Source organism: Protomyctophum bolini (assembly GCF_963924005.1).
Source record: "Protomyctophum bolini genome assembly, chromosome: 24".
Taxonomy (NCBI): Eukaryota; Metazoa; Chordata; class Actinopteri; order Myctophiformes; family Myctophidae; genus Protomyctophum; species Protomyctophum bolini.
The window spans coordinates 19,068,341-19,087,877 of record NC_137885.1 but is presented as its reverse complement, the minus strand read 5'-3'; the positions used below and the strand labels follow the sequence as shown (position 1 = coordinate 19,087,877).

Sequence of the window (19,537 nt, the reverse complement as noted above, 5' to 3'; positions counted from 1 at the left end):
CGGGAGTTACTGTATATACACATCCGTATTCCATGCTTTTTGCGCAGTGCTACTTTTGGCACTTTAAGTACATTTCGATGCCAATTATTTTGTACTCATTTTCCATTCACCATTTGTCGGCCTTCTGATTGGTCCCTGACTGACTAATCAGCAGGCTCTTTCTGTTCTGTTTTTGCTAAAACATAATTTTTGGAAAAAACTAAAAACAAACATGATATGCCCAGTCACCATGCTGCACCTGTGATGTTCCTTTTTACCAGGTTTAAAATAAGAATTGAATGCACAGAATATCAATACGAAGCAACTGCATTTTTGTCCAACCACGAAACGGCAACCAATGCGTGCTAAGAGGGGCACAACCATGGGCGGGACTTGACAAAGGGTGAATTCCGGACTTTTACTTGTAACAGAGTATTTCTATATTGCAGTATTGATACTTTTACTTAAGTAAATCATTCAAGTACTTTTTTCCACCACTGGAAAGTGGAGATGGATAGGATTATACACTTAGAAATTACTATGACAGCCTCTGGGCTATAATCTGCAAGGGAAGAGGACACCAGGTAGACTAAGAACCGACTGGAGGCTGTCCAGGCTCGATGAGCACAGTTGCGATCGGGTCCACCTCGTGAGATGCAAACGCCATCGAGCAGAAAGGAATGAGACTTGCAGCATACACGGTGGACGCCTTACGTAAGCCACCAGAACTGTAACCTGTCTCAATGACTCTAGGGGCGTCACAAGTATTCATCATCATTTTTTCGACCGCGGTCAAGATCATGGATTTCACAATGCCACGGCAGACTTCCCGCTCCTTCATTGCCATTCCCAGTTCCTGCTTACTGATGCATGTGTCCCTAGCGATGACATCAGGGAACGACAGTTTTTTACCTCTGGTCTGCCCTTTTTTCCCCACCCAGAGTCAATTGTCTAGTGTAATCGTGGGCGCTACACTCCCTCTGCCAACCTGGGGAGAGCAACGGACTGACCACATGCTTCTTTCCATGCATGAGAAGTCCAAGGGGGACCGCCTGACAGGGGGGAGTTACCCCGGTTGGACGTAGCGCGCCGTGGAAGGAACATGTTATTCCAACCAGTTTCTTTCCCTTCCAACCAGGCGCCCTGGCTGGCCAGGGGGAGGCAGTATATAGGACAGGATTACTGCATGTTCTTTTGTGAGGGTAGCGCTACACTAGGGGACATGGTGTTACGGACCACTCCTGGTCTAGGGGCAAACTTGGCCCATAACAGTTGGAAGGACGAGACTGTCACTTATGTACAAGTGTTGCTCATGACAGAATGACAGAATAAATAGATATATATACAATGGCTCAGAATGGATGAAATATATATCTACAAAGGCTCAGAATATTGGATATCAGAATATTTACAAAGGATCTGCAGAATGGAGTTACTTACAAATAACAGGAGTTCAGGCATCTGACTAACAAAAGAAAAGATGAACCTAATCCTAACTCAAAACCCTGACAAGCATACAGGAACAAAACTACAACTTAAACCTACCAAACGGACGTCCTCTCTCAACGGCAACAAATAAAGCAGAACTGAACAGAAACACAAACTAATGAAGTGGCTAAACATAAAGAAACATGGCATCGGCTGCAAGAATAATAATACATACAGCCGCAGGCTGTCACACATGGGGAGAACATGCAAACTCCACACAGAAAGGTCCTTTCGCCAACCCCACCTATAGGGTATGATGGGAACTGATGAGGTGGAGGAGAGGACATGCCCCCAGCGCCCACAGTGTCCCCAGCGGGCCAGCAGGAATCGAGTGCGATCACAATCCCAGTTCGATCCTGGGCTCCCCCAGAGTTAATTGCTCCCGATGTGCAGGTTGGTGCCTTGCGTGGTTTCCTCCGCCATCAGTGTGTGCATGGGTGAATGTAATGCACAATCTATGTAAAGGGCTTTGGATAAAAGCGTTATATACTGTAAATGCACCATTTACCATTTAGCTGTGAGGCTACACACACACACACACACACACACACTGGAAAACAGGAACATAATGACTTTTAGCACCACCATTCCACAGCACACAGCAGTTAATGGAGAAGCTCTTTCCGCACATCCCCCTGTTTCCTGTCAGAAAAGACAATTGACAGACGATCCACATTGGCAGCAACATCTCACGTACCATCCAACCGAGTGCAAGGTATGCCCCCACAAGGCTGCGCGCTCCGCTCTCAGTCCGCTACTCTGCATTCTGCTCACGCGTGACTGACTGCTCTGCCCAATCCAGTTCAAACCAGTTCATCACATTTGTGAATGATACGACACAGAGGTGGGTCTTATCGATACCATGGGAGTGTGAAAGATAATACACATTCAACTTTTATTTGCGCTCGCACATGCATGCAGACGCACGCACGCACGCACGCACTAGGGGTAGGCCAGAGAGGGACGGTTCCAAAATGTTAGTTTTTATCTCACACACTGCAAATGTTTTTTTGATCCAATACTTACTGTATTCTGAAAGTTTTCTGAAAATGCATGTTTTCCCTGCATCTGGCCTAGTCCTGAACGTCACGAACGTCACCAGAGGACGTCATCATAACGTCATTTGGCTTGGAATTTGGTTAATTCTGCTTTACAACAAAATAAAAGTGTCCAGCAGAGGATCAACTCTATCTATTCAGGGAATCTGAATAGAAATAACATATAACGCGTTGGCAAATGCTCCCCTTTCTCACTGAAAATGTTTTGACAATGCTGTCAATCTACTGAATTGCCAATGGCAGGACATGTGAAGTTCTCAAACTATATAGTAGTAACCACCATGCACAGTAAACTTACAAAGGCACCTCGACTCTCCCAGAGTAGAAAGAATAATGAAAAAAAAGTTGTTTCACTCAACATCAAATTAATCATGTGATATTTCTGGAACTATAGAGAGACTGCATGAATTACATTGTTCTGTAGAAGCCTCTGTGAGTGCAGCAGAAACATAAAAAATGAAAATAAATCATTTCTTGTGCCAACAAAAGTTAAAGTACCAGTTATATGGGGATATATCTTCATCCGTGACAGAGAAAATATAGCGAGTGGAAGCTTATACACATGGCCTGCGGCACATCCACGTCTATCTAAACAGATCTACCGCTGAGCCTGAAAGAAACAAACCCACAACGCCATTTCTCAAAGGAAAAACTAGTAGTATTCGGCGATGCACTGAAGTCGATTTGAAAGTCATTGACTTATAAAATTCAACTCTACAGTTGAGCTCAAACGTGTGTGTGTGTGTGTGTGTGTGTGTGTGTGTGGGTGTGATGGGAGATTAATTGGCAAACACATCGGTATCGGACGATTTTAGTTGTTTTTAGATTAATCGGCATTAGTTCGATTAATCGGTCTGTCTTTACAGATAAACAAGCCCAAAGTAACAGCTTGAACAGATCTACAAGCTCACAATATTAAATATAAAGGTATTTAAGTTAAATCTGACTTGCCTAAGCCTGCAGTGCAGATACCCTGCTACATGTATTTTTCAGAATGGACAGAATTATTATAATTTTCAACACAGAATGAGATCATATCGACATCGGTAATATCGGTTATCGGCCATAACAGCAATTCATTATATTGGATATCGATATTGGCCAAAATGTCTCATCGGCACATCCCTAATATATGCATGTGCAGTATTCATGCATTGATTGATTGATTGAAATATTTATTAACAGTTTGCAGAATTACAGTACATTTCAAGCACAACTTAATACAAAGACTGTTAACTGTGAGTGGACGACCCAATAAAGCATTACACTTGTTTACAAGAGGGTGCCTCCTTGTTCAATTCATCAAAACATTTAGAGACGTACAAATAGTATGTATGCATGGCAGGCAGGCAGGCAGGCCCCAATGCTAGTACTCTCATTGTGTTTTCACATTATATTAATTGTAATGTGATATATGCATATCCCAGGAGAGAAACAAACTTTTGGCTGAACAAAGTCAATTCAAACTACAAGCCCTTTCACTCCTTGAAGGTGAACAGCTATAGCAAACGTATTGTTCTTCTGTGGAAGACAAATGCATGTTAGTTTTAGATATGAAATATTTAACATGTCCTTTTGAAACAAGAATAATTCAACGCTCCGTTATTTCAAGAATAAAACGCTGAGGGGGGAATAATCTACGACTTCCATCTTGTATCAAATACTGAGCTGTACATCACCGAAATACCAATGCTCCTAGACAAACGGCGCTGCTATCACTATTTGACATTCAATTCATTCTAAAACAGTGTTTAGCAAATAGGCTCTACTGGGGTGGGCCACTCTGCAACACTATACCAATAGCTGCCAACGTATATTTGAAAACGTTTCTATTTCGACGTTCCGTCCAAGAAAACGACAGCATCCACAATCGAGTAACTCACTCTGTTCCGCCAGTTCCTGTTCATTGAAATTCAGTGGCGTGCACAGGTAGACACAAGGTAGTGTTAGCCCTTTTGCCCCCTGGACAGCAATGAAAGTTTGTTTTTAGTACAGTTTGTTCATTTTATTTTTGTTTTGTACAGTCTACAATATGTGGCACATGGTGACATTCTGGATTAAAAGCGTTTAATATATTTATATATTTATGTACAGTATGTATATTATATTTATGCCCCAAAATCTATAAATCTCACACACATCTTCACTTGAGCATCTAGCTGCCCCCTCAAAATGTCTGCACGCCACTGTTAAAAGTACATGACAAACAATAATAGTCAAAATAGTGACTAGCCTACTTTTTATTTTCTTCTTATTGTGAACGTATTCTTTGACTTTGGTTTTCGTACCTTGGCATTCTATGAAATAACGGTGCAATGAAGCTGTGTCAATACTCACAAGATACAAGATAAGCTGATTGTCTACACAGCCAATAAACCGGAGGGAGAGGAGTGTTTAATTGTCTAGTTAGAAGTATTATAGATCACATAAGCCGGAGGGACAGGGACAATTGCAATGTAATTGGCCAGCACATTGTACTGTTATCAGAGGTCTGTATAACAGAGAGGAACATAAACATAAATCCGTTTGTTGATTATGAAATGCATTTAACATCTTTTCGCTTATCGTCTTACAATGTTTCGCTCAAGGACATTCTGTACGTAGCTTGACCGGCACAATGATTTTTTTTAATCTCGTTAATGTCTGCTCCACCAAGGCGTCGGGCGTCCCTGAGTCTAAAAGCAGGTGTGCAAAAGACTTTTGTTTGCCCGCTTATCTATGCTTGATTTGGCCTTGACCATAAGCGCTTATACTCAAAGACAGCATGTTTACCCTAATGATTTCACAGGATATTTTCTGAAGAGATTAAAACTAACATCAATTAACACAAAGCCAGACTGAGACAATAATTGAGGCTGTGACAGGCCACCCTGGCCTGCCCACGCAGTGTACTCACAGGTACGCAGTGGTGGAAATTAACTAAGTACGTTTACTACTCCTTTACTTTACTTTCTTCACCACTCCATCTCAGATTTTACAATCTTACAATTTAAGACATTTCTAATTATTTAATTTACTTAATTTATTTCATCTAAACATTCAGCTAAGTTTTTCTCCAGGTACCAGTAACGTGGGTCTGTGTGCTATTTCAACTCATCAGCATGGGGCGACTGTGTGCTTCATGGCCGTGACTAATATAAAGACTTTGTTTGCCGCAGAGGTTTTTTTCCACATTGTGTGTTGATGGAAGAACATTAATGCCCTGTCATAATAATGAGAACCATTTGCATAGCGAGCCACTACAAAATATCACCAGGAGGTACAGGTCATGCAAGGACATGGAGAAGGAACACACAGACAAGGGGTCTTCACTAGTCAATGTCTGATTGCTTGATTATGTTGTAGCATTTTTTTAATTAGTATTATGTTGTTGTAGAGGTGGTTTGATTTGATTAGTGTTATGCTGTAGTGATGTTTTGATTCACATAATGTAGTAAAGGTGTGTTTATAAGAATGATGTGTGTTTAGTGTTTAGATTAGTATTATGTTGAGTGGTATGTTGAGAGGCGATTATGTTCGTTTGCACATAATTATGCCTTGACTCATGCATAGGAACACATCTGTCACTGCCCTCAGATTTTCCACCTGATTTGAAAAATGCTTAAACCTTTTTTTATTTATTTTTTATTTTTTTGTTTGGAACTTTGTATGTGAACATTAGTAAAATAAATATAGCTGCAAGCAGCGATAACGGGCACTTTGAACAGGCATAACTCATGCCTCGTTTGGCTAAATGCCATGGAACTTGTTTACACATGTGCCTTGACTCATGCGGAACACATCTGTCACATTGCACGTGAAGAAATGTGTAAAACAAAAATATATATCTGCAAGCCGCGATAAGAGAGGCCAAGGAATGCAGCAATAAAAAATTGTTATTGTTGAGCAGCCTAAAGGGCCATTCACACTGAGCACTAACTATAACTGCAGCCAGTCAGCTGTGTTTATTGAGCAGCCTGCACCGCTCAGTTCACACGGATGCAATTTTTCTTATTGCTTGGCCCCGTCTTATCGCTGCTTGCAGATATATTTCAATTTTGGTTTCGTGTTCACTGGGCATCCCCTCTTTCAGATCTGTATCTGTGTAGAGAGATTCATGGATGTGGTTCTCCCACGATATTCTTCCTCGAGTGCAAACCCCTCGGGTACAGGATGGCTTGCACTGTATTGGCCTGGTTGGTCATCGTTGGACCTTCGCTATCATACATATGCTGTTGGGTGTATGTATAATAGAGTTCTCAAACTCTGCCCGAACCCGACCCGACGTTTTTGGGCTGGGCCTAAAATGTATGCTAATCAGTAAGCCCGGGCCTCGGGCTCCATGGAATAAATAAATAATAATAATATAATTATAACTGGGAAAATGTTATATTTTTATTTGTGAGAACGCCTGCTTTTCATGTTGGCAATGCAGAGCTCTGAAACGACCCGTACCATGGAAGGTGATTAGGGCGAGGGACAACAACAATATGAAGAAGAGAGAATTCATCTTTTTCGGAACCTACTTTATTAGTTGCATTGTTGTTGTCATTGTCGAGGACAATTATTGTCACATTATGAAATGTCATTAGCTTTACATATAAGTGTACTCATCATTACTGTGGTCACTGCATGGGTTTGTTCATCCACTGCTGTTCATGGTGACTTTTACGTACAAACACTACTTTTAAACTTGGCACACACATTTTAACAGCTCATCTTCACACATCACGTTTGAGTCCTAATGAAGTCAGACAAACTGTATTAATGAGCAATCATTTGATAATTAATCAGTAATAATTATCCTACACTCTGCTCTGGTTCCCACTGTACCCAGAAGTCCTTCAGTAAAGCTTTAATTTTCTAATAAATTAGACAAACTGTATTAATGAGCGACCGTTGGTTCATTAATCTGTAATTATCTAAGACTCTGCTCTAGTTCACACTGTGACCAAACTTTCTGTGGGTTATTTTTCACCCCAAGCTAATTTCCTACTCGGTTCAATTCGAAAATGTGCTAGGCAAATTAGCATAGACAAATTGGCTTTCATCACATTTCACACAGCGTCTTTCACATGGTGGTTTTGGTCACATTGTTTGCCCAGACAGGCTTCCATTTTAGCTAGCCACTGAGGTGAAGTGTTCGCCACCGCAGTGGCGGTGTGTCTAGATGTAGCTGCGGTGGTCGCATTCCCAGGTCCTCGGGGGGGACTGGTACCAGTGGTGGAAAGTAACTAAGTACATTTACTTAAGTAGTGTACTTAAGTACAGTTTTGAAGTACTTTTACTTTACTGGAGTATTTCCAATTTTCAGTACTTTATACTAATACTACTTACTTGTATTAGTTACAATGTAGATTTTGATTACAAAACATACAATAACCACTTCAGCGTTATATATATTTTGGCAATTTGAAAATAGCCATACAAGCTCACAATGCGTCTCATCGCGACGCATTGTGAGCTGCTAGAGCTGCTATTTTCTAAATATTTGTATACATTTGAAAACCTGAAGTGAGACATACTGCATTAAGAGTACTTTCTACTTTTGGTACTTTAAGTACATTTTCATCCCAATACTTTTGTACTTTTACTTAAGCACATTTTGAATTCCGGACTCTACGTTCTACGTATTGCAGTATTGATAAAACAATTGAGTTTTCCTCCACTGGCTGGTACAACACTCAATGTTATTGCTTATTCAACACATAAACTGTACTTCACTATTCGGTGTCTCGCCACAAGAACCTTATTAGCTTGTTTGAGGGCTTTAGTCTGCTCTCTGATACCTGGTGAACAAGTGTGCAGAGTGGCTGCTAGGATATGGGAGAATTGATACCCTCTGCTTTAAGTTCACAAGACCACGGGCGTCCTGATGATCTGTTTGACATGAAGAGCAGATTTAATGTAGTTGACCTTGAGGGGTGGAGCTTTGCAGACATGTCTGTGACTAGAAGTGTGTGCATGTGTGCGTGCATGTCTTGTCTTGTCCTGTCTTGTTATCCCGACCCTAAACTTATTTGCCATTTTTTACTAATGATGCAAAGCCTGCGGAGCCTCATGCACTCTTTACCTGATCAGAGCGGCTATTTAAACCTATCTGCCTACCTGCTCTTTCCTGGCTTCTCTCCCGCTGTGCGGTCGTGCGCTGCTGCTGCTTTCTCCCTGCCTCGCTCGCTGTTAACCTGCTGCTTATGAAGTTTTTGCAAATCCCACCGCCTCCTCAGCATCCACCTGTATACAGGCTCTGTTTCTAGATCCCCCTGCATGGGGGTCTTATTCATTCCCTGTAATTCTACTTGGCTTATAATTTAATTAAAATGTTAATGTTACAGGGAATTAATAGGGACAGAGCCCTGACGCCAATCTATGCTTCATATATCTATGCTCAATTATGCTCAATAAATATATATTCAAAATTCACTCTAAGAGTTGTCTGACTGAACAAACAAAGAAAATAAACATTTTAAAATAGTTGTTCAACTTGCCAATCTAGATCTACTATTAAGGATCCCCATTAGTCTACACTCTACACCGTAGTGGAGACTATTCTTCCTGGGGTCCAGGCAAAAAAACATCAAACGTTCTGAGCTTGTAGATCGGCTATTTGAACAATTTGAAAAGGTTTTTCAAAATTGGGGGGTAAGGGGTGGCGCAATATAGCCTGTTGTCTGTTTCACAGTGTAGCTGGGATGGAAGTCACGCGGCTCTGTGTACTTGGAGCATTTGAACTGACACCGATCGAGGGCTGAGTGGTTTGTGTTTGTTGTTTTCATTGGACTGCTTCCATGGCCACTGGAAAGCCCTCGACACACAACAATAGCCTTGCTGTTAATAACTCGTCCATTCAGCAGCCTGGGAGCCAGTTTACTGTTGATGGTTGACCTAGTTACACTCCACTAGAGGAGGTCATGCCAGGCCTTCATTACCAAAGGGACAATGGGTGCATTTTTAGCTATCTGAGCTCAGTGTGTTGGTGTAATTATGGCTCATCGTGTGTGTCGTCAAAGTTTCCCTTATGTTTTTGAGACCACCGCTACCGTAGTCAAGTTTGAAGAAAAAAAGGATGAAGAAAAGGCGCAACAGTTTTCTCAGTGCTTCATTGTGTGTCGAAATGTTGTTGTTTCAGACGGTCTGGGTTCAGGCTCAGTTACCGAGTCTCAGAGTCTTAAAGTTGCAGATCTACAAGCTCACTACGTACATGTCACATTTTCGGCATGCGACACCCCCGTCCGTTCGACGGAGTAGTTAAGCATCAGAGGACACATTTTTTGTCCTGTACAGTATACAGTGTACAGTATTAAGCCCACCAGTTCATTAAGTATGCCTGGTTTGCCTGGTGGGTGGTGATCCACCTGAACTGAAGCCGCACCCACAGATTGTTGTATGATAAAGGGAGATGGGTTAGGGGAGGGGATGATATTGTGATGTCACTATATCACTGTTTTCTTTTTCATTGGCATGTTTGACTGTCGAAATGACTGGCGAGAAATGTCCTCATAAACGGCTTGTTTCTGTACAAGTGCAAAGTCTGATGTAATTTATTTCACATCCTACCTGGTTCGCATTCACCCCACCCCCTTTCTGAATTCAGTAGACTTTTTCATATCGCGTCAAATAAGAACTGTGTTTAAAAAATAAACAAATAAATCCCGGTGGTTTGACTCATGATGGATATGAAGAATCAACTGACGGCGATAAAACGCTAATGTTACTGCCATCGAATTATAAACATTTTTGCTAGAAACAGACTGTATGAAATATGACTGACTGAAAGTTTGTTTATTTTTGGACCGCAATGCTTATGAGACGATGACCTAATGTTGTTCTAAACTTCTGCAACCCAGGGGATGAGCGAGTGACGCCACTGCGCCAGGACTTTTCTTTGGTACAGTACTATTGTACAGTCGGGATGAAAAGGTTCTTCCTGTTCCTCTCTTCATCCACCACACTCACAGCTTGGGCTTGATAGAGTAGAGCCGACTGATGGGTTAAATCTATTATAGTTCAGTGAAATTTACTTAGGGAACATTTCCCACGAGGAGTGGGATATAATTTCATGCTCTGAGCATTTCCTGAAACGCGATCACACAGGACTGTGGAGCTTTGCCGTGTAAATTAACTATACACCAGATGGTAGGACAACCTGCAGACAAGCCTGAAGACTTTTTATCTCCATTCATGAGACGGTATTAGCGCTGCAGCTCATCCTATTAAGTTTTTTATTGGAGTGATTTGTTGATTACTGTTCCTGGTCCATTGTGTGATGAGTACGACACACGGATGTTACACATGGAGCCAGACAGATATATCGGCCAGACGATATATATCTGTCAGCCGCTGAGTCAAGCTGGCATCTCTTGGTTATATTACACAAGAGCATTTTCATAAATAAATACAAATGGATCTACAAGCTTAAGTTCTGAGCTTTTGTTAAATGTTCTCAAATAGAAACTGGTGCCATGCAGCCCTCTGTTAGGTGCCATGCAGCCCTCTGTTAGGTGCCATGCAGCCCTATAGGTGCCATGCAGCCCTCTGTTAGGTGCCATGCAGCCCTCTGTTAGGTGCCATGCAGCCCTATAGGTGCCATGCAGCCCTCTGTTAGGTGCCATGCAGCCCTAGGTGCCATACAGCCCTCTGTTAGGTGCCATGCAGCCCTCTGTTAGGTGCCATGCAGCCCTATAGGTGCCATACAGCCCTCTGTTAGGTGCCATACAGCCCTCTGTTAGGTGCCATACAGCCCTCTGTTAGGTGCCATGCAGCCCTCTGTTAGGTGCCATGCAGCCCTCTGTTAGATGCCATACAGCCCTCTGTTAGGTGCCATGCAGCCCTCTGTTAGGTGCCATACAGCCCTCTGTTAGGTGCCATACAGCCCTCTGTTAGGTGCCATGCAGCCCTCTGTTAGATGCCATACAGCCCTCTGTTAGGTGCCATGCAGCCCTCTGTTAGGTGCCATACAGCCCTCTGTTAGGTGCCATGCAGCCCTCTGTTAGGTGCCATGCAGCCCTCTGTTAGGTGCCATACAGCCCTCTGTTAGGTGCCATGCAGCCCTCTGTTAGGTGCCATACAGCCCTCTGTTAGGTGCCATGCAGCCCTCTGTTAGGTGCCATACAGCCCTCTGTTAGGTGCCATGCAGCCCTCTGTTAGGTGCCATACAGCCCTCTGTTAGGTGCCATGCAGCCCTCTGTTAGGTGCCATACAGCCCTCTGTTAGGTGCCATGCAGCCCTCTGTTAGGTGCCATACAGCCCTCTGTTAGGTGCCATACAGCCCTCTGTTAGGTGCCATACAGCCCTCTGTTAGGTGCCATACAGCCCTCTGTTAGATGCCATACAGCCCTCTGTTAGGTGCCATACAGCCCTCTGTTAGGTGCCATGCAGCCCTCTGTTAGATGCCATACAGCCCTCTGTTAGATGCCATACAGCCCTCTGTTAGGTGCCATGCAGCCCTCTGTTAGGTGCCATACAGCCCTCTGTTAGGTGCCATGCAGCCCTCTGTTAGGTGCCATGCAGCCCTCTGTTAGGTGCCATACAGCCCTCTGTTAGGTGCCATGCAGCCCTCTGTTAGGTGCCATACAGCCCTCTGTTAGGTGCCATGCAGCCCTCTGTTAGGTGCCATGCAGCCCTCTGTTAGGTGCCATACAGCCCTCTGTTAGGTGCCATGCAGCCCTCTGTTAGGTGCCATACAGCCCTCTGTTAGGTGCCATACAGCCCTCTGTTAGGTGCCATACAGCCCTCTGTTAGGTGCCATGCAGCCCTCTGTTAGGTGCCATACAGCCCTCTGTTAGGTGCCATGCAGCCCTCTGTTAGGTGCCATGCAGCCCTCTGTTAGGTGCCATACAGCCCTCTGTTAGGTGCCATGCAGCCCTCTGTTAGGTGCCATGCAGCCCTCTGTTAGGTGCCATACAGCCCTCTGTTAGGTGCCATACAGCCCTCTGTTAGGTGCCATGCAGCCCTCTGTTAGGTGCCATGCAGCCCTCTGTTAGGTGCCATACAGCCCTCTGTTAGGTGCCATACAGCCCTCTGTTAGGTGCCATGCAGCCCTCTGTTAGGTGCCATGCAGCCCTCTGTTAGATGCCATACAGCCCTCTGTTAGGTGCCATGCAGCCCTCTGTTAGGTGCCATACAGCCCTCTGTTAGGTGCCATGCAGCCCTCTGTTAGGTGCCATGCAGCCCTCTGTTAGGTGCCATACAGCCCTCTGTTAGGTGCCATGCAGCCCTCTGTTAGGTGCCATACAGCCCTCTGTTAGGTGCCATGCAGCCCTCTGTTAGGTGCCATACAGCCCTCTGTTAGGTGCCATACAGCCCTCTGTTAGGTGCCATACAGCCCTCTGTTAGGTGCCATGCAGCCCTCTGTTAGGTGCCATGCAGCCCTCTGTTAGGTGCCATACAGCCCTCTGTTAGGTGCCATACAGCCCTCTGTTAGGTGCCATACAGCCCTCTGTTAGGTGCCATACAGCCCTCTGTTAGGTGCCATACAGCCCTCTGTTAGGTGCCATGCAGCCCTCTGTTAGGTGCCATGCAGCCCTCTGTTAGGTGCCATGCAGCCCTCTGTTAGGTGCCATGCAGCCCTCTGTTAGGTGCCATACAGCCCTCTGTTAGGGGAGAGAGGGCTAGAAGAGAGTGATCTTCATAAAAGGAGGTGACATCTGTGAAATCCTGCATGGGGAGACTAGCTGGAGCCTCCTCCATGGTAGCATAATTTATTCATCAACCATGTGTATGCGTAACACACACACACACACACACACACACACACACACACACACACACACACACACACACACACACACACACACACACACACAGTATACAAGCTGCTTCATTGCTGTTTAGAAAAGGGGGTGGGATAAGCAATCAGGTCAACTCAACAAATAACTTTATAACATTATTGGTTGGTATCTTCATTTATCACATTCCCTCCCGTTATAGGCGGTGATCTGTGGCCAGTGCCAGCATAATGCACGAAATAAGCAGAAGATTTCCTCTGCTCCTCAAATCTGTTAACCTGTCGGGAAGTCAGGTCAGGGCGATGATGAATTAATGTTTTATTAAAGGGACACACAAACACTTTCCTGGGGTTTTTATGTGGTTAATATGTGATTTTAGTATTTCAATGTCATGGACACTGGGCTCACTTCCTTCCTGGACTACAATTCCCATAATGCTTTGGTGCACTGCTCCTCCTTGTGTAAATAAAGGTTGAGCCCCATGGCAGCTTTTAACATTGGTCCGGTTGCTATGGCAACACTCCACCGCTCCAGCTATGGCACGGAAAATATGATCACCGTTTAAAGCAGTTGAAAGGATGATTTTCAAATGTCCATAAGTTGGAATCCAGAAGAGCTGTCCTTGGTGGATCATCAGCCATCCAAATTTCGGATTTAATTTGTGCCTTTGTACCACGTCGCTCCTGCCATGTAAATGCTTCTGACGAAAGGTAAAGGGTGTGTGCTTGTACCAATGATACTAAAGTGTGTGTGTAGTGAGTGTGTGTGGGGGCGGGCAAACTCTGATTCTTGAAGTGAACGTGTATGGTGGCACTGGGAACTTCATAAATGCTAACTGCTAGCCAGAAATAAAATAATTAAAAGATAAATAGAATACACATACTACAAATTAAGTGTAGTCGTCTAGTCGATGTATTGCCACAAAACATGTAAAAAAAATTAATGAAAAACAACAATAACAACCAACACTAACGAGAACAACAGACATTAGTATCAACAACAATTATATACAACCATTTATTTTTTTAGCTGCCATTTGTTCTTGGGTAAGAAGTATGAACAGATTCTATGCACATTCAAGATCACTTTGATATACACTCCAATACTCTCAATGCCCGAGCCGCATTTAACAATAAAGACATAAAAAAACCAGAACAAAAGAAATTACAAGAAACTTACACATAAATAATCCTCCATGGGCTGGAGGATAGAGATCCCATGTGCACTTTCCCCACTTTTTGTGAAACGTATCCTCTTGTTAGTCTGAGTATGAATGTTAATCAAACTTACTACTCCCCTTCGGTCTTGTGCCCTCCACTCCAGTTGTTGCCATGACAGCCCTTGTGTCTTCATCTCCTGCTCTGTGGTTCTTCTCCAGGTGGCTCTCTAGGCCTTCCTCTCTTCCTCTTGCCTTGCGGGTTCCATGTTAGTGAATGTTTTGTTACTGATTTGTTATGTCTTCGCAGTGTGTCCTATCCATTTCCAATGTTAAATAAGCTGCAACGGTTGGCTTTTCCTTTCAGGCTGATTCACACTTTCCGATGCAAGTTAGGAGGGAGTCTGATATCAGCTTCAGTGTTATAATATGTCGTCTGATTGGATCACTTGTTAATGAATTAATCTATTCACTCGTACTGTAATTGTATAATCATATAATGATAATATTCAGTCATTGTGTGTGTGTGTGTGTGTGTGTGGGCTGCCCTGAAAAGTCTGGGGCATATATTCATCCAGAGGCATCATTCAGTCTGCTGCCAATTCCCCCAGCCCGTATTTCTGAATGATTTCCATACCATTATTTTGTCTACAACGTGAGCATAGCGACTCAGACAGGATGCAACGTTGTAGCCCATTAACCCAATGCCGTGCCCTCGCCAGGAGAGCAGGCCTGTGGCGTGACCCATCAAACTTTAATATCCCCCGGCCTGATATAAGACACCGATACAGAGCCGGAGAGAGCATGATGCCATTAACTTGGAACGGTTTGAGTGGAGAATCACGGAGTGGAGATTATTTTACGACCCCTCCTACCCCCACCCCACCTTCTGATTTAGCAAGGTGGCATGAGTCCATTGGCTTTGAAGTCTCATTAAAAGTGAAGTGCCTGAGCCAGAGCTGAGCAGTGATATCCTCTGTGTTGGACATTTGGGGCCCTATTTTGCGCGTCTTACAGTTACAGACGGAGTGTGTGATTTTTATGCTTTTTCTGTTTTGTATGTGTCCATGGAGTTAATATTACTCTAATAGACTCCCAGGTGTGGTTAGAATATTCAAATATGTCTTCCCTGTGTATCTTTGGTTTCTTCCTGAAAGCTGAAAGCCTTTGAGTCAAAAGGCCCAATCGAAAATACCCCATTTTTGTGACAACAATAAACAATAAGCCACGAGAGGTCTCAGGTTACCGGGTATGCGCGTCGGGTCTGCCTATACGCCTCCCAGCGATTGTAAAATACCCGGTAAGCTGGGGCCTCGAGAATATTGCTTTTCTAAAACGGTTACAAACATATAGCAATATTAACCTAATAAAACTATTACATTCACAAAAGTAGCTATACGCTTTGCAACACCAGAGCGAGCCACATTATTTTGCTCTGCAAGTAGGCTATGTGACGGGAGAATAGCGCTTGATGTCTTTACGGGGCTGCCTGGAACCACACATTCACAGTCATATGAGCCGGGCGGTGCTTAGACGCCCGCACGGCATGGGTTTGTAAGGCAATCAAGCGCTCCCCTTCCCCAGTACAGCTACAGAGATGTGGAATCAGCTGGGAATGATATAAAGTGATTGAAGGTGTGGGTTATCGGTAAAATTTACAACGGCCACGTGACGGTAACCAGCCAATCAAGTATTGGGACTAACCGTTTTAGAACAGTTCATTTACAATTCTGTTTTAAAAGCAAGAGCTGGCAAAAAAGAACTATGTGTGTGTGTGTGTGTGTGTGTGTGTGTGTGTCAAACGGAGAGAGAGCCACGGTAGCCTTATTTGTTTAGTTTTTTGACAAAATTAATTGCATTAGTCAAAAAAAATTGCTGGCTAATTGTCTAATGCTGCATTCACACAGGCATATTCAAAGATACAGTCTACTATTCACTGTCAATGGAAGCCAGCGACCTAAAGATGCATCAGATTTTTGTAGCTGAAGCAAAAGCTACAAAGCTACAAATATGCCCTGTAGCTTTGAATCTTTTGCATCCGCCAGCGTAAACACAGATGTCGGTAGACAGAGCACTGACTGTGTCAACCTCGGTCAAAAGATGGAGGGAGATGGATGGATGACAAAATGAAAGGGTGGATGAGCACGCTCATCGAGGCCTGCCCGGGGATCGTACATGCCTCTGGTTGGCTAGCGTCATGGAAGCAGCCGCAGTGACAGGTGCAGACGGTGACAGTGTTAACAGATGAGACACCGTGAATATATCATTCAAAGCGAGAGAGAGAGAGAGAGAGAGAGAGAGAGACAACAGCCCAAATGTTCGCCAAGACGCATGCATGCCTACTTCATCATTGTGGTTATGTGGGGCACGTCGTGAATAGTTTGACGGGTGTGTGTGTCCTAATTTCTGACTTAACCAATAATTTTGTTTGGAATATTAATGTTTCTAAAGAGAGATAAGACTTATTAGCGTGAGGTAGTAATGGAACATTATTCCTCCCGGTTTTGGGGGGAAATGGAAGGTGGGACTTTTCAGAGTAAAATCTGCCTCATCTGCTGGGCATAAAAATTTAGCAACATCCATTTTTGATTACAAAATGTCCCACCCCTGACTTGAATTACTCCGTCTTTATAGTTATGCCACAGACTTTTCAGATATTTTCCCCACTAATGTTAAACATTGGCATCCGCTGTGACACTGCACAAATTGTCTTGTGGAATAATTACTTTTTAATACGAATGGCAACACAGACCCCAGATTTCTTTTAAACTACTAAAAACATACTATCTACAATACAATACTGGATATTCAAATTAGGTGGGGAAAAAATGTCATAATCAAATCGGGTTGTAGACTAAACAAAGTGCAAGAGAGAGGTAAATACAAATAATAAAGCAGAGAAGAGTTCCTTGACACACAAGTGGAGTCAGTCTGCTTAGATAGAATGATATTGTTGCAACCAATCAGCACTGTGTCCCAATGGGGACATAGAAGTCGAGTAGGAAATTGTCAAAGCCAGTGCCACGGTCAACAGAGTATAAATGTAGTAGAGGAGTGTTCAAAAAGCAACAGTAATCATCACCAGGAACAGATCTAAACACCAAGTTTAGAATAATTTACTTTGTTAACATCTGTTGGTATTGTTGTTTATGTTAGTGGTCCCTGTCCTGTAAAGAAATCTATAGTGTACATGCTTGCATGTACACATGCACTACATGTAGCACGCACAATCCTAAATGGGAACATTATCAAATATCTGAAAACGGATCATGTTCCATCCTATGATTGTGTTTGAGAGAACTATCTTATAAATGTTGCATGCTAAATGCATGTATTCAAATGTTTAGTGCTGGCTATACCGTTCCGTACGTGCCTTCGTGGCAGTCTTTGATTCTAATTGTATGCTTATGGCTGGCAGAAAGGCAGCAAACAAAGGCCTCAATAGTGGCCCAGCTTATCTCAATACAGCTGGCTGTCTGCACATCAGCCCTCTAAATATTTACACTGGATTAGTGACTGTGTGGTGGTCCTCATTTCTTTCTACAAGGTTAAGAACGTGACAATAACCACTCATTCTCTATTTAGTGGGTCAGTCAGTTGTGTCATCTTTCACCTTTACCACCTGTCCATAATATATACTTACATTATCATTGACGGTAAGAACTCAAGACAATTATAAACAAGGAACAAACGGAATAATAGGACATGTAGGATCTGGTGAAATAAGCCGACCCATAAGCTCACAACGCCCCTGAACAACGATGCAGGGCTTGAAGAAGAAGAAATCAGGTTCATAATATGGACAGAGTCGAAACTGGGTGAGTGGAGCTGAACTTTTCCCCCCCGCCACCCACCCCCTCTTTTCTGTCAACGGTAATTTTAGGAGCTTCGTATAGAACGATGCCAGGTGCCCGCCGCGCTCAGGCTCTGCTCATACCAGCTGAAAATGGTAATTCTCCATTCCACTCCAATGACACATTGAGCATAGGAGCGTGCTGTTCTTTTTTCCCCCCTTTTCCTCCCCTTCCTGTGGAGACGGTGTCAGAGGGTGTGAAGGTTGAAATGACACGGAAGCGTTGAGCTGATTATTCTCCCGCCACGTCTTCTTGCCTGAAGGCTGTGACACGGCCATTATCTCGACCCCGCAGCTTAAATCAACCACAAAGCAGAGGTCACAGGCTCCTGCCGGCCCGAGGGCGGGGGAGAGGGGAGAGAGAGAGAGAGAGAGAGACTCTCTCTCTTTCCTGGGGGATTCGGTGACCAGAGCAAGGAGGACAGTTTTTTCTCGGTCTGCCTCCAATGAATTTTAAAACGGACATTCAGGGGGTCAAGAATCCCCCTAATTGGGAGGGTGGATCACATGGCAGCTGCTGTTCTCGATCTCCCTGCGACGGCAGGCAAGGAGTTCCTGATGGGTCAATAAAAGCCGATTTCCCGCCCTGCTAAATTACCCCGGCCGAGTCGAAACATGGATAACGTTTGGGTCCATGTTGGATTTCATTGCCGTGCGTGCGTATTAATAATAATGTTGCACCGAGCGCTCATGATTTAAACATGAGGGTGAACGGATTACATCAAACACAGAATGAGTACGAAATGAGAATATGCCACGAATCCAGGATAACAAACCGAGAGGCTGTATTAAGCTGTGGAGTATAGGCCACATGAGGAGCAGTAGATTTCATCTACATTTTCATTCATATACTTGCACATGCAAATGTATGGAAATGTATACAATATAACAGATGTAAATACAAAATGTATGGATATTACAAAATACAATGTACAGAATAAAAATCTGGAATGTGTCTATCAGATTACTATTAGCACCTATAATGTGAAATGAGGAGCACAATCTGCACAAAACCTTAAGGTTTAAAGAACAGCTTGACATTGTCTGGCTGATGATATCCAGAGCATCTGTGTGAGTGTGTGCGCAAGCATGCGTGCGTGTGTGCGTGCCTGCCTATTCATAGTCCAGTGTTCGGTGAAGAGGTGATACAGTGGTTAGTAGAAACGGAGAGATGTGGTGTGTGAGCGGTGACCACCGCGGCATGACGTGACAGACGTGGTCAGGTTGTAGTTTTCGGTGGTCACCTCTTCACCGAAAACTGGACAGACTTATACCGTGGATTCACTGAGTCTGGACT

At 43.7% G+C, this 19,537-nt stretch overlaps 1 protein-coding gene across 1 annotated transcript in view; it reads left to right on the top strand.

Annotated features, from left to right (window-relative positions):
- Window positions 1-19,537, top strand: part of ncam2 (neural cell adhesion molecule 2) — a 183,647-nt gene that overhangs the window by 102,142 nt on the left and 61,968 nt on the right. The gene's annotated exons all lie outside the window — the stretch shown is intronic.